The 14,551-nt window shown below is 53.0% G+C and overlaps 1 pseudogene; it reads right to left on the bottom strand.

Moving 5' to 3' along the window:
• Positions 1-3,521: 3,521 nt before the first annotated feature.
• Positions 3,522-4,296, bottom strand: LOC140897532 (acetylcholinesterase-like; annotated as a pseudogene).
• Positions 4,297-14,551: the final 10,255 nt, after the last annotated feature.

The raw sequence follows: 14,551 nt of genomic DNA, 5'->3' as shown, positions 1-14,551 counted from the left end.
GATGAGCTCAGACTATGCAGGGTTAGGTCTACTTGCAAATGGGAGGGGAGACCTGCAGGGGAAACCAGGCGCTGCGTGGGCTCGGTATCGGACACTCGCCCCCTACAGTCAGTGCTATTCCCCGTGCACTAGGGGGCGCTTTGCTGCAGATAGTGGCATGGGGGGTTCAGCAGGGGGCAGTCCCTGCACGGTCAGGGCTGTCCCCTAGTGCTACATTGTTGCAGTAGGGGATGCTCTGCTGCTGGAGTTCCCGTGTTTCCCAGCATCTGTGAACCCCGGGGTCCAGTGTGCAAGGTTCTGTTCTGCCTCACCTAAGAGGGCCCCTGGCATTCAGGATTCCCAGCAGCCACTGGATTCTCATTCAGTCCCTGTTGTACACAATTACACAATGGCTGTGCCCCTCCCGAGACTCAGCTGCATGTCATTCTTTCACTGCCTCCTTTCTCTTCTGTACCATTACCAGCCACCTGCCCCCATCGCCCAGTGTCCTTGGATCCATCCCCATCCACCCTGCGAGGAATCCATGTGTCTGAGCTCATTCCTGCTTCATTGGAATGGAGGGTATATGGGGGAACCTTGGAGAGGAAACATGGTTGTCATCTTCCTACCCAGCCAAGCAATAGAAGAAGGGGTAGAACCTGTGTCTTCCCTACAGTAGATGAGTTCTGGAGTTCCCAGGGGATGCGATTTCTACCCCAGGCAGGAGAATGGGGCCTCTCTAGGAGGCCAGAAGATCCCATGGAAATAAGAATGTGAGCTGGGATCTTTCTCTTCTAGAGGGGAGCCATCTCCAATCCAGCCCCACGTTTGAGGAACTGGGGGACTCAGAGGGGTGGGGAGACACGGGACCTTTCCCCTCTAGGGCTGCCATCCTCCCATCCTACTGATGCTCATCTGGGACTCTTGGTTTCTCTGACAGCTGTGATGCCAAGAATTCACAGTGCAAGGTGGGAGATGCCTTCTCAACTTGGGGTGGCTTAAAGCTGACGCGCTCAAAGTTCTGCTTTGTGAGGTCATAGCGGGGCCACTGCTTCGCACTACCTTTCCCCACCATGGGTTTCCTTTGTGGAAAATGAACATGCTCCACTGAGGTTAGTATCAGGGATTGGCAGGGACAGGAACAGGGAGCTGGCACCAGCTGGCATCCCAGATGCAGGGGTGATGATGAGCCAACTTGAAAAGTTTGGCCCCTTTCCAAAATGGCTGCCATCTTGTGTTGTTTCAAATTAGAGTAAAGCCATAGGATGTTCTCAGTTAAGATGGCTGCTGCCACCCGGTCTTTACATATGGGGTGATGCTACAGGTTTCCCTGTATAAACATGGCCACTGTCTTCCAATTATCTCTATGAGATTGAAGCCACAGGCAGCCCTGAGTTATAATGGCTGCCATTGGCCTAGAGCCCCTTGTAAAGTGAGACCTTCCCTAGGGAAGATGGCCACTGTTTTCCATTGTTTGCAATGGGACTGAAGCCAGGCAGATGGGCATCCTTTGTGCTCACAGACACAGGAAAGGGCAGCGTGGGGGACAGAGCAACATGCAGCGGGGTGGGGGGGGTGGATGGGGAAGGACAGGGAATGACACTGGGATGTCAGGGAACATAGGAAGACCTGAATTGGGAAGGGAGCCTGAAGCCACCATTTGCCCTCATTTAAGATGGCCTCTCTCACTTGTCCTTTCAACTAGGATGATGTGACATGCTGCCCTAATAAAAACGGTCACCATCTTACACTGACCCAATATGGCAGTTCTTATGTTCTTATGTACTTCCCCTCTCGGAAGTCTGGAATCTGAGTGTAGGAAAGAAACTTTTCATGACAGGAGGGAAGTAACCCATCATTAATTTGGGAAAACGCCCCAAAAAGAGTTCATAAACATTAGGCATGAGCAAAAGACCCACTCCCGAGTAAGCTGGGCAGTTCCTTTTCCCTCAGGTTCTTAAGTCCAGCAACCAAATGTCCCTTTGACATGCCCGTCCCATTCCCTGTACCCCACTCACAGTTGTTGTCCTTGGTTAGTGCAGGCCCAGAGTTCAGAGGTGCATCTGCAGAGTTCACTTCCCCCCCCCGGGTGGAGTGGCGGGGAAGAAGGTACCTTGCTCGCTCCACTGTCTGGGCACTTGTTCACTGCTCCTCTCTGCTGGCCACCCTGCCAGCCCACTTGCCATGACGTTTTCAGGTCCCACCACTTAACACAGGTCTCAGTGATTTTAGCTGTCAGTGCACGAGCTTACTAATACATACTGGGCAGTCTCTTGCATCAGAGACACTGTCCCAAAGCAGATCTAATACTTAGAGCTGGTTATCAGTGATTTCAGCTTTGCGGTGTGTAATAAGACTCTCAATCAACTTGGTTATCACACACTAAAGAGAAAAAGGATTAAAGAATGTCCAGGGTACTTAAGCAAAGCCCACACCACCAGGCACAAGTGCTTATCCCCACCTTTTCATAACTCACGGAGCTTTGGCACCCATGTCCCCTGCCTAGCGAGTGCCGTTTAGTTGAGGGTGAGTCCCTCAATCAGGGTACAAGCAGTTCTGCTGCCCTTGATTCACACAACAAAGATAACAACCCTTTATTACCCCTGTCCCAATAACAAAGAGTCTGGGGATCCAACACCAGCCAAAAGTGATCATTTGGGCAAAGAAATGCCATCATGCTGAGCCCCTAGGCAGGGGGCTTGTGCCCATGCAAACGAGATCAGCACCTGAAATCCTCTTCTCCAGCTCATCACTCGATGTCAGGGAAGAGCTCATCCAGACCTTGCTTACACTTGTTTATTTTTTCTGCAAGGGAGCATGCCAGTCTACATATGCCCGGATGTACACTTAATAGTTAAGTTGCCACAGTTATCTCAGTCGGAGACGTGAAAAAAACATACCCAGACTGCCAAAGCTGTGCTGACTTAGCCCCTGGAGCAGCTGTAGTTATGTTGTTGGAAAGCGGCTTTTGTCGATGTGGCTCCTGGTTTTTGGGCAGGTGATTTCCTCCACCGCTGGAGCAACCCCTTTGGCTGCTGCAGACTGTATTGACATGATGGGTGCTATAGCGATGCCTGTATAGTATTTGTCGCATGGACAGCCCTGGAGTTTGTGTGGCAGGGCTGGGAAAGGGCAGGCAGAGCTTTGAGATCACTGGCTACTGGCTAAAAGTCTTGTTTCCTTGAATGAGGATGGGTGTGTTTGTGGGATCACCGACATCCTGATGCGGGAAGAAGGGAATTATCCCTAACTTGTAACTAGGGGGCTCAGATTTTACCTTCTTCAAGTAAGATGAGCTCTAGGTCAGGGGCTTCACCCAAATAGATTAAGTATTTTTCAGAGGGATCCCTTCTTCCACATGGCATTGACCCGGGTCTTCCTGGAAGATGTGGACACCTGGCCACAAAGATACAGCTGCGCTCAGGGTCTGGCTCATGGGGGCAAGGGGATTCTGGGGGATTCCCTCACCTGCTTCTGGTGAACGCCGCAACATACTGCAGCACCTTCTCTTCTGGTGCCTCTGGCACTATCAGCCTGACCACCTACAGCAGCTCCTCCCAGCCGATGGAGCTGGCATTCTCCAGGTTGAAGCTGGGGGTAGCAAAAATTAGTATGTAGGAGCCTTCGTTTGAGGAGGAACCAAATCCGATTGTCATAGGCTGGTCGTGCCTGGCCTGCAGGAGTCTTGGTGGTGCATCAGGGAGAAAATCCCCATCTGGTGGTGGCACAAAGGGCAGCCCCAGCTACTTCTTGCGGTTCAAAATGGAGAACTCGTGTTTGGGGAACTCTCCGGGTTCCTTTCCCCTGCAGGCAGCCCACCAAGGCCGTGTCATCGCTATTGGTACAGTCCAGCAGCTGGCCCAGCCTCTGGCCTCTCTCCTTGGCCTCCTCAAGCAAAATCCAAGCCCATGGTGCATTCGGGGCTCTGCTCTGCAGTGTGGCCCTGGTGAAGAGGGGCCGGCTCCCTGGGGAAAGAAGGTGGAAGCCGACTGACGCAGCCCCAGCGTCCTGGCCAAAGAGTATGAAATGGGCTGGGTCCCCACCGAAGGCGGCCGCGTTGTCCCGCAGCCAGCGCATCGCCAGTCGCTGGTCCCACAAGCCGGCGTTCCCCGGGGCGGCTGGGGGCAGAGACAGGAAGCCCAGTGCCCCCAGCCGGTAGTTCATGGAGGCAACAATCACTTTCCCAGTGGCAGCTAAGAAGCGCCCATCATAGATGTCGAGTGAGGCATGAACATTATTAACGGCTCTGGGCCTGTTTGTTCCTCCTGGGGGTAGGTGGGTCTGAAATTGCCCTGAGGTCCCTGGGTTGCTTCTCATAGCCCTGGTCTACACTAGGACTTTAGGTCGGATTTAGCAGCGTTAAATCGATGTAAACCTGCACCCGTCCACACAATGAAGCCCTTTATTTTGACTTAAAGGGCTCTTAAAATCGATTTCCTTACTCCACCCCTGACAAGTGGATTAGCGCTTAAATCGACGTTGGCGGCTCGAATTTGGGGTACTGTGGACATAATTCGATGGTATTGGCCTCCGGGAGCTATCCCAGAGTGCTCCATTATGACCGCTCTGGACAGCACTCTCAACTCAGATGCACTGGCCAGGTAGACAGGAAAAGAACCGTGAACTTTTGAATCTCATTTCCTGTTTGGCCAGCGTGGCAAGTTGCAGGTGACCATGCAGAGCTCATCAGCACAGGTGACCATGATGGAGTCCCAGAATCGCAAAAGAGCTCCAGCATGGACCGAACGGGAGGTACGGGATCTGATCGCTGTTTGGGGAGAGGAATCCGTGCTATCAGAACTCCGTTCTAGTTTTCGAAATGCCAAAACCTTTGTCAAAATCTCCCAGGGCATGAAGGACAGAGGCCATAACAGGGACCCGAAGCAGTGCCGCATGAAACTGAAGGAGCTGAGGCAAGCCTACCAGAAAACCAGAGAGGCGAACAGCTGCTCTGGGTCAGAGCCCCAAACATGCCGCTTCTATGATGAGCTGCATGCCATTTTAGGGGGTTCAGCCACCACTACCCCAGCCGTGTTGTTTGACTCCTTCAATGGAGATGGAGGCAATACGGAAGCAGGTTTTGGGGACGAAGAAGATGATGATGATGAGGAGGTTGTAGATAGCTCACAGCAAGCAAGCGGAGAAACCGGATTTCCGGACAGCCAGGAACTGTTTCTCACCCTAGACCTGGAGCCAGTACCCCCCGAACCCACCCAAGGCTGCCCCCTGGACCCAGCAGGCGGAGAAGGGATCTCTGGTGAGTGTACCTTTTAAAATACTATACATGGTTTAAAAGCAAGTATGTGAAAGGATTACTTTGCCCTGGCATTTGCGGTTCTCCTAGATGTAGTCCTAAAGCCTTTGCAAAAGGTTTCTGGGGAGGGCAGCCTTATTGCGTCCTTCATGGTAGGACACTTTACCACTCCAGGCCAGTAACACGTACTCGGGAATCATTGTAGAACAAAGCATTGCAGTGTATGTTTGCTGGCATTCAAACAACATCCGTTCTTTATCTCTCTGTGTTATCCTCAGGAGAGTGAGATATAATTCATGGTCACCTGGTTGAAATAGAGTGCTTTTCTTCAGGGGACACTCAGAGGAGCCCATTCCTGCTGGGCTGTTTGCCTGTGGCTAAACAGAAATGTTCCCCGCTGTTAGCCACAGGGAGGGGGGAAGGTTGAGGGGGTAGTCACGCGGTGGGAGGAGGCAAAATGCGACCTTGTAACGAAAGCACATGTGCTATGTATGTAATGTTAACAGCAAGGTTTACCCTGAAAGAGTGTAGCCACTATTTTATAAAATGTGTCTTTTTAAATACCGCTGTCCCTTTTTTTTTCTCCACCAGCTGCATGTGTTTCAATGATCACAGGATCTTCTCCTTCCCAGAGGCTAGTGAAGCTTAGAAAGAAAAAAAAACGCACTCGCGATGAAATGTTCTCCGAGCTCATGCTGTCCTCCCACACTGACAGAGCACAGACGAATGCGTGGAGGCAAATAATGTCAGAGTGCAGGAAAGCACAAAATGACTGGGAGGAGAGGTGGTGGGCTGAAGAGAGTAAGTGGCGGGCTGAAGACAGGGCTGAAGTTCAAATGTGGCGGCAGCGTGATGAGAGGAGGTAGGATTCAATGCTGAGGCTGCTGCAGGACCAAACCAGTATGCTCCAGTGTATGGTTGAGCTGCAGCAAAGGCAGCTGGAGCACAGACTGCCACTGCAGCCCCTCTGTAACCAACCGCCCTCCTCCCCAAGTTCCATAGCCTCCACACCCAGATGCCCAAGAACGCGGTGGGGGGGCCTCCGGCCAACCAGCCACTCCACCACAGAGGATTGCCCAAAAAAAAGAAGGCTGTCATTCAATAAATTTTAAAGTTGTAAACTTTTAAAGTGCTGTGCTTAAAGTGCTGTGTGGCATTTTCCTTCCCTCCTCCACCACCCCTCCTGGGCTACCTTGGTAGTCATCCCCCTATTTGTGTGATGAATGAATAAAGAATGCATGAATGTGAAGCAACAATGACTTTATTGCCTCTGCAAGCGGTGATTGAAGGGAGGAGGGGCGGGTGGTTAGCTTACAGGGAAGTAGAGTGAACCAAGGGGCGGGGGGTTTCATCAAGGAGAAACAAACAGAACGTTCACACTGTAGCCTGGCCAGTCATGAAACTGGTTTTCAAAGCTTCTCTGATGCGTACCGCGCCCTCCTGTGCTCTTCTAACCGCCCTGGTGTCTGGCTGCGCGTAACCAGCAGCCAGGCGATTTGCCTCAACCTCCCACCTCGCCATAAACGTCTCCCTCTTACTCTCACAGATACTGTGGAGCACACATCAAGCAGTAATAACAGTGGGAATATTGGTTTCGCTGAGGTCTAAGCGAGTCAGTAAACTGCGCCAGAGCGCCTTTAAACGTCCAAATGCACATTCTACCACCATTCTGCACTTGCTCAGCCTGTAGTTGAACAGCTCCTGACTACTGTCCAGGCTGCCTGTGTACAGCTTCATGAGCCATGGCATTAAGGGGTAGGCTGGGTCCCCAAGGATACATATGGGCATTTCAACATCCCCAACAGTTATTTTCTGGTCTGGGAATAAAGTCCCTTCCTGCAGCTTTTGAAACAGACCAGAGTTCCTGAAGATGCGAGCATCATGCACCTTTCCCGGCCATCCCACGTTGATGTTGGTGAAACGTCCCTTGTGATCCACCAGAGCTTGCAGCACTATTGAAAAGTACCCCTTGCGGTTTATGTACTCGGCGGCTTGGTGCTCCGGTGCCAAGATGGGGATATGGGTTCCGTCTATGGCCCCACCACAGTTAGGGAATCCCATTGCAGCAAAGCCATCCACTATGACCTGCACATTTCCCAGGGTCACTACCCTTGATATCAGCAGATCTTTGATTGCATGGGCTACTTGCATCACAGCAGCCCCCACAGTAGATTTGCCCACTCCAAATTGATTCCCAACTGACCGGTAGCTGTCTGGCGTTGCAAGCTTCCACAGGGCTATCGCCACTCGCTTCTCAACTGTGAGGGCTGCTTTCATCTTGGTATTCATGCGCCTCAGGGCAGGGGAAAGCAAGTCACAAAGTTCCATGGAAGTGCCCTTACGCATGCAAAAGTTTCGCAGCCACTGGGAATCGTCCCAGACCTGCAACACTATGCGGTCCCACCAGTCTGTGCTTGTTTCCCGAGCCCAGAATCGGCGTTCCACAGCATGAACCTGCCCCATTAGCACTATGATGCATGCATTGGCAGGGCCCATGCTTTCAGAGAAATCTGTGTCCATGTCCTGATCACTCACGTGACCGCGCTGACGTCGCCTCCTCGCCCGGTATCGCTTTGCCAGGTTCTGGTGCTGCATATAGTGCTGGATAATGCGTGTGGTGTTTAATGTGCTCCTAATTGCCAAAGTGAGCTGAGCGGCCTCCATGCTTGCCTTGGTATGGCGTCCGCACAGAAAAAAGGCGCGGAACGATTGTCTGCCGTTGCTCTGACAGAGGGAGGGGCGACTGACGACACGGCTTACAGGGTTGGCTTCAGGCAGCTAAAATCAACAAAGGGGGTGTCTGTACATCAAGGAGTATTTCAGGCAGGACTTCACGGAGGATTCCAATAAGAAATGGTGCACCTAAGTTATCGTTCTTATTGGAACAAGGAGGTTAGCCTGGCCTCTGATTGATACATGGCTAGATTTACCTCGCTGCACCTTCTCTGTGAGTGACTACAGTGTGACCTAGAGGAATGAGTCCCCTAGACAGGGGAGGAGGCAAATGAATACAAAACAAATCTGGTCTATTTCTTGTTTTGACCCACTCCATCTATCTTTTACATCTTTGGCTGGCAGCAGACGGTGCAGAAGGACTGCATGCCATCCACATCTCATGGCTGCTCGGCAGAAGATGGTACAGTACGACTGCTAGCCATCCTCATCTCTTGCCTGCCTGGCAGAAGATGGTACAATACGACTACTAGCAATCCTCATCTCTTGCCTGCCTGGCAGAAGATGGTACAGTACGACTGCTAGCAGTCCGTATCGCCTGTCCGCTCACCATAAGACAGTTCAATAGGACTGACTGCAGGACTAAAGAGAATGACCTGGTCAAGTCACTCCAAATTTAGTCCCTGCGCCCATGTCTGCCCAGGCGCTCCCAGCCGACGTGGCCAGGAGCACCTCGGACATGACGATGAGGGCTACCAGTCGTACTGTACCGTCTGCTGCCACAAGGCAAGGGGTTGCTGCTACTGTGTAGCAATGCCGTACCGCGTCTGCCAGCACCCAGGAGACATAGGGTGACGGTTACCTGAGCGGGCTCCATGCTTGCCGTGGTATGGCGTCTGCACAGGTAACTCAGGAAAAAAGGCGCGAAATGATTGTCTGCCCTTGCTTTCACGGAGGGAGGGAGGGAACGGGGGCCTGATGATATGTACCCAGAACCACCCGCGACAATGTTTTAGCCCCATCAGGCATTGGGATCTCAACCCAGAATTCCAATGGGCAGCGGAGACTGCGGGAACTGTGGGATAGCTACCCACAGTGCAACGTTCCGGAAGTCGACTCTAGCCTCGGTACTGTGGAAGCACTCCACCGAGTTAATGCACTTAATGCACTTAGAGCATTTTCTGTGGGGACACACACACTCGAATATATAAAATCGATTTCTAAAAAACCGACTTCTATAAATTCGACCTTATTCCGTAGTGTAGACATACCCCTAGTCACTCGCCAATAGGGGTTTTGTTTTTTCTAGTTGCCATCATCGGTCACAAGTTGGTCACAACTGAGCTAAGTTGGGTAAGTCAGAGCGGGACTCTGAGTGCATATTAGGCTAAAAGGTTTAGCCCAGATTTGTGGTGTGGCAGCCAGAGAGGGGGAGCTGTGCTGCGTGAGACTGAGGGACACTAACAGCTGCAGGAATGGGGGAGTCCAGGGCTGGGACAGCAGGGTCTGCGGGTTGGGGTTGAGGGTTACCGATAGAGCTGTGCGGGGAGCCCAGAGCCGGGATAGCAGAGGGCTGGAGGGCAGGACTCAGGACTGACAGGCATTGGATGAGCCATGAGGTCTGGGGGAGCTGAGGGAGGGGTTAGCAGGAGTCTGTGGGTTGGGATTGAGGGTCATTGGCAGAGCTTTGGGGGGTGGGTTCTCAGAGCTGGGTTACCAGGGGGCTGTGGATCTGCATTGAGGGGTATCAGCAGAGCTGTGGGGGATGCCTAGGGGGTGGGATAGCAGAGGGCTGGGGGTCGGGATTGAGGAGCATCAGCGGAGCTGTGGGGAGCCAAGGGCTGTGAGGGGATAGCTGGGGGCTATGAATCAGGAGTAAATAGGTGTCAGCAAAGAGTTTTCCTGGGGCTAATTTAATGTATCCTACATCCTGTTTATTCTCCTGTTGATCCAAAAAGGGACAGTTCCTTTCCCTGTATAATTCCCCCTCTGGGAAATTCCTGCACTGGCGGTTCCCATGCCTTAGAACCAAATCTGCTCTCTCTCAGGAATCAGGAATACTGTCGGGGTATCATCTCTCCCTGGCCCCAGCGTCTGCCAGTGACCTGGAGTAGCCCAGCATGGCCTGGGCTTTGCTCCTCACAGCCACTGCCCTGCTGTTCCTTGTGCTGGGGGGTAAGTCTGGGGGAGGGGTGGCTTGGCTCGGCCTGTGCAGAGACTCGGGGACAGCTTTGGCTGGCTTAGCTCCTAGGGCCAGCTGGGGGATTCTTCTGCAGCGTGTACCCCCAGGGATAAGCTCACTGCAGATAGGGCTCTGTGTGCAGATAGGCAAGCACCTCTCTCCATCCTCCATCTCTCTATTTTCCCCCATTCTGTCCATCTCTCTGACGCTCTCTCTGTGCCCATTTGTACCCACTGCGGGGGGCCTGCAGTGCCGGGAGTGCACCATTGCGATCCCCCAGGTTGGTTGCATGCCGAATGGGGACACCTGCACCCCTGAGCCAGGCCAGTTCTGCAGTGTCATCACAGTCATCACACTATTACCAGCAGGAGAGTGGGGTGGGGGAAGAGAAAACCTTTTCTAGTGGTAAACACCCATTTTTTCATGGTTTGTCTGTATAAAAAGATCTTCTGTACTTTCCACAGTATGCATCCGATGGAGTGAGCTGTAGCTCACGAAAGCTCATGCTCAAATACATTGGTTAGTCTCTAAGGTGCCACAAGTCCTCCTTTTCTTTTTGCGAATACAGACTGACACGGCTGCTACTCTGAAACCTTAACAGTGAAACCCAAACCCTAACACTCATTTCTTAACCGCATACCAATAGCCCTAATGCTAACACTCTTGCCTTAACCCCATATCCATAGCCCTAACCCTAACACTGAAACCCCAAACCTAACCCGCCCAATTGCTAGTGCCCAAAGCCAATCCCTTAATCCTGTCGACCAACCCTTATTCTGCAGCAGGGGTCTCAAACACATGGCCCGCGGGGTTATTTTCTGCGGCCCGCCAACTCCCCCGGCGTTTACCTACAGAGGCTCCGGCCTGGCCCAGCCTGCACTGGGGGCAGGGCAGGCTCCCTGCCTGCCTGCCCTGCCCCCTTGCCGCTCTGGAAAGTGGCCGGGACCTGGGGGAGGAGGAGGAGGATGGGAGGGGGACAGGACATAGGGGTCTGTGTGTTGCCCTGGACGCGCCTCCAGGTACCTCCCCCGAAGCTCCCATTGGCTGCGGTTCCCCGTTCCCAGCCAATGGGAGCTGCGGGGGGTGGTGCCTGGAGGCGCGGCCAGGGCAATACACAGACCCCTGTGTCCCCCCGGCCCTCCCACCAGGTTCTGGCTGCTTCCCAGAGCGGCGCAGGGGCAGGGCAGGCAGGTGGGGAGCCTGCCCTGCTCCCGGTGCATGGGCTGGAGCCTGCCCCCAGAACCCCTCCTGCAGCCGAACCCCCTGCCACACCCCACACCCGTCCTGCACCCCGACCACCTGCCCTGAGTCCCCTGCTGCACCCCGCTCTCGGACCCCCTGCCCTGAGCCCCTTGCCGTACCCCACACCCCTCCTGCACCCCAACTCCCTGCCCTGAGCCCCCTGCTGCACCCTGCACTCCTCCTGCACACCCTGGGGGCAGGGAGGGGGTGAAGTTGGGGTGGGGATTTCAGGAAAGGGGTTGGAATGGGGGCAGGGAAGGGGTGGGAAGAGGTGGGGCAGGGGCAGGGCCTCATGGAAGGGGTGGAGTGGGGTCAGTGATGCGGCCCTTGGGCCAATGTACTAGTCCTCATGTGGCCCTCGTGGTCCTTTGAGTTTGAGACCCCTGTTCTACACCCTAATTGTAACCCTATTATGCTTCTCTTATCCCACAACCCTATCACCCTGCCACCTAACCCAGCCTCCCAGCCCTCTCATCCTGTCCCCACCTCTGCCCTCTACCCCATCCCCACTAATGCTAACCAAGAACCCCACCATTCAACCCCACGCCCTGTCCTACTTTACAAGCCTGTTGCCTCTCCTGTAACCTTATCTGCATCACCCTAACCCTGAACGTAACAGTTCCAGCCACCCTACCACTTAACCCTAACATCCAACTGGAATTGGATCCGCCAAGCTCCAAAAACTGACCCTAACACCCTAATTATAACTCTGGTCCCAACATTTGACCACCTGACTCTAACTCTTAAACTTTTAACCCTTAAATCTACCCCGAGACACCCCGCCTGCCAGTTCTTCTCAACCCCCTCTCAACTATAGCTGGCTTTAGACCCCAAATTTTAGGTCTGAGCCAGCTCCAATCCCACCCTACTTCCTTCCTTGCCTATCCACACTGTAAACCCATCCCAGCACAGCCCATCTGATTCACCCCACTTGCCCTTTCAAAGCCAGAGAAATAATAATAAAGGCAGCAGTGAATGATGAGAGAAATGGTGGTTTGATGCTGCTTCAACTGAGATCCGAGGAGATCTGAGAGAACTGAGCCATAGGGCATTCTAGAAGTGGGGATCTGGAGGGCTTGCCCTTCTAAGGTGGTCTGAGCCTCTTTCCCTGCTCTCTTTGCCTCTGACAGTCTGTCCCCTATCCCACTAGGGGGTGTCTGAGCCCCTCTCCCTGCCCCCCAAAGGGGAATCATCTGCCTCAGGAGGATGGGGAAAGGGACATGGGGTCTTTGCCCTCGGGGGAGTGGGGACTCTGGTTCCGGAGTTGATCATTCCCACAATGAGTTGTGGAGGCTCAGCCCTCAGGTGGGCAGGTGCCCCTGTGCCAAACCCCACAAGCCCCTGAGCAGGGAGGCTAAGGGCTGAGCAAGAACCTGTCTCTGTGGCTTGTATCATATAATGGCCCACAAGTGTTATAAATAAACCACTGATTTGCTGAGACTTGCTGGTGTGTACGGCTCTTCCTCACTATCCACTGATTACCAGCAAGGAGGGGAAGGGGTTCAGTGGGTTAGATCATGAAGGCTGGGAGAGAGGACTTCTGAGTTCTATCCCAAGAAATGGGAGGGGAGTGGTTAGAGCAGAGGGGGTGCTTGGAGTTAGGACTCCGGGGTATTATCTACTCCTGGAGGAATTCTGTGTTATTGCACATGCGCAGAATTCATGTGCCACGCAGAATCCACCCCCATCCCCGCAACAGAAAATGCTTTCTGCTGCAGTTGTGCATTTTGCCCACTAGGATCCTCTGTGGTGCCAGAACAGAAAGCATCCACTCATTGGCCAGCCCCAGGTGGGGAGAGGGAAGAGAAGAGGCTTCCTTCCTCACAATGCCCTGCCAGTGGGGCCAGGTCAGGAGGCATGGTATATGTGGGGACAGACAGCGAGGGGCACATGGAACTTCTTGGGGGGGGGCACAGACAGGGGTTCATAACAGCTGGAAGGGGGGAGAAACTGGAGCAGGGGCTGAATTGGAGTAGGGGTGCAAGGCCACAAGGGGATGCGGGGAGGGTGTTCAAGGATACATTGGGATGGGGAGGGTGTGCAGGGCCACATGGAGGAAGGAGGTGGCTGAGAGGGGGCACAGGGCCTCATGGGGACAGGGGGGAGGGTGTACAGGGAAACATGGGGGAGGGGATGGCTGAATGGGGGCACAGGGCCAAATGGGAACAGGGGGAGAGGGTGTAGGAACACATGGGTGGAGGACAGTGGCTGAGTGGGGATAGAAGGACACGTGGGGATGGGGGGATGGGGTGCAGGGACATATGGGGACAGGGGCAGATGTGCCTGACTACATGAGAGAGCCAAGGGGTCAGCCAGGCTCTGCATGGGGGAGGCTCCCCAACTCCCTAACAATCCCTCCCTGCCCCCCAAAACACTTGTCCAATATTTCTCCCACCCACTCCCAACAATCCTTTACAAGTCCTTTACAGGCTCCTTTCCAGCAATTACTTCACTCTCCCTTAGCTCTTCTGTTACCCCTGATTCCCCCAAGCCTTTCAACTGCTTCTGGGGGTGGGCGGGAAATTTGTTTCTGCGTTGTAGTTTAAATGAATTATTACTCAAAGTTCTGCATTAATATGCTTACTAAGGAAATGATTTGTCAAAAAACATTTCCTGAATCTTTTTTGTTGTCTGTATTGTTTCAGACATACTTGCTGACAGGTATTTTGAGATAAATTACCAAAATAATTGAAACACGTCTGATTATATTGTGTTACTTTGACAAATAAAATATGCAGAATTTTGCAGAATTTTAAAATAATGTGCACAGAATTTTTAATTTTTTGGCACAGAACTCCCCAAAGAGTAATTATCTTCAGCTTGGGGACGAGAGTGGGATTTGGTGGATTAGACAAGTGTGAGCTGGAAGCCAAGATGCCTGGGTTCTATTTCAGCTCTGGGAGGGGATCGGGGTCTAGTTGGTTAGACCAGCGGAGGCTGGGAGTCAGGACTCTTGGGATTCATTTCTAGCTCTGAATGCACAGTGTGATCTCTGGGCTTTGTCATTTGCCTTGTGAAAACCCAGAGCATCATTTAACCTCCTCACCCTCCCCACCAATGTAATCTGTGTAACTCATTATTTCAACATTTAACCCCAAAACACACACACACAAACACACACATACACAAACACACTCACTCTCTCTCCCCTGCTCAGGATCAGCTAATCAACATCACACACCAGGGTTTTGTCTCTAGACTGAATATCTTTAATGCACTGT

Source organism: Lepidochelys kempii, chromosome 14, assembly GCF_965140265.1.
Source record: "Lepidochelys kempii isolate rLepKem1 chromosome 14, rLepKem1.hap2, whole genome shotgun sequence".
Lineage (NCBI taxonomy): Eukaryota > Metazoa > Chordata > Testudines > Cheloniidae > Lepidochelys > Lepidochelys kempii.
Note: the sequence above shows the minus strand (reverse complement) of the source record. Positions and strands in the feature narration are given on the sequence as shown.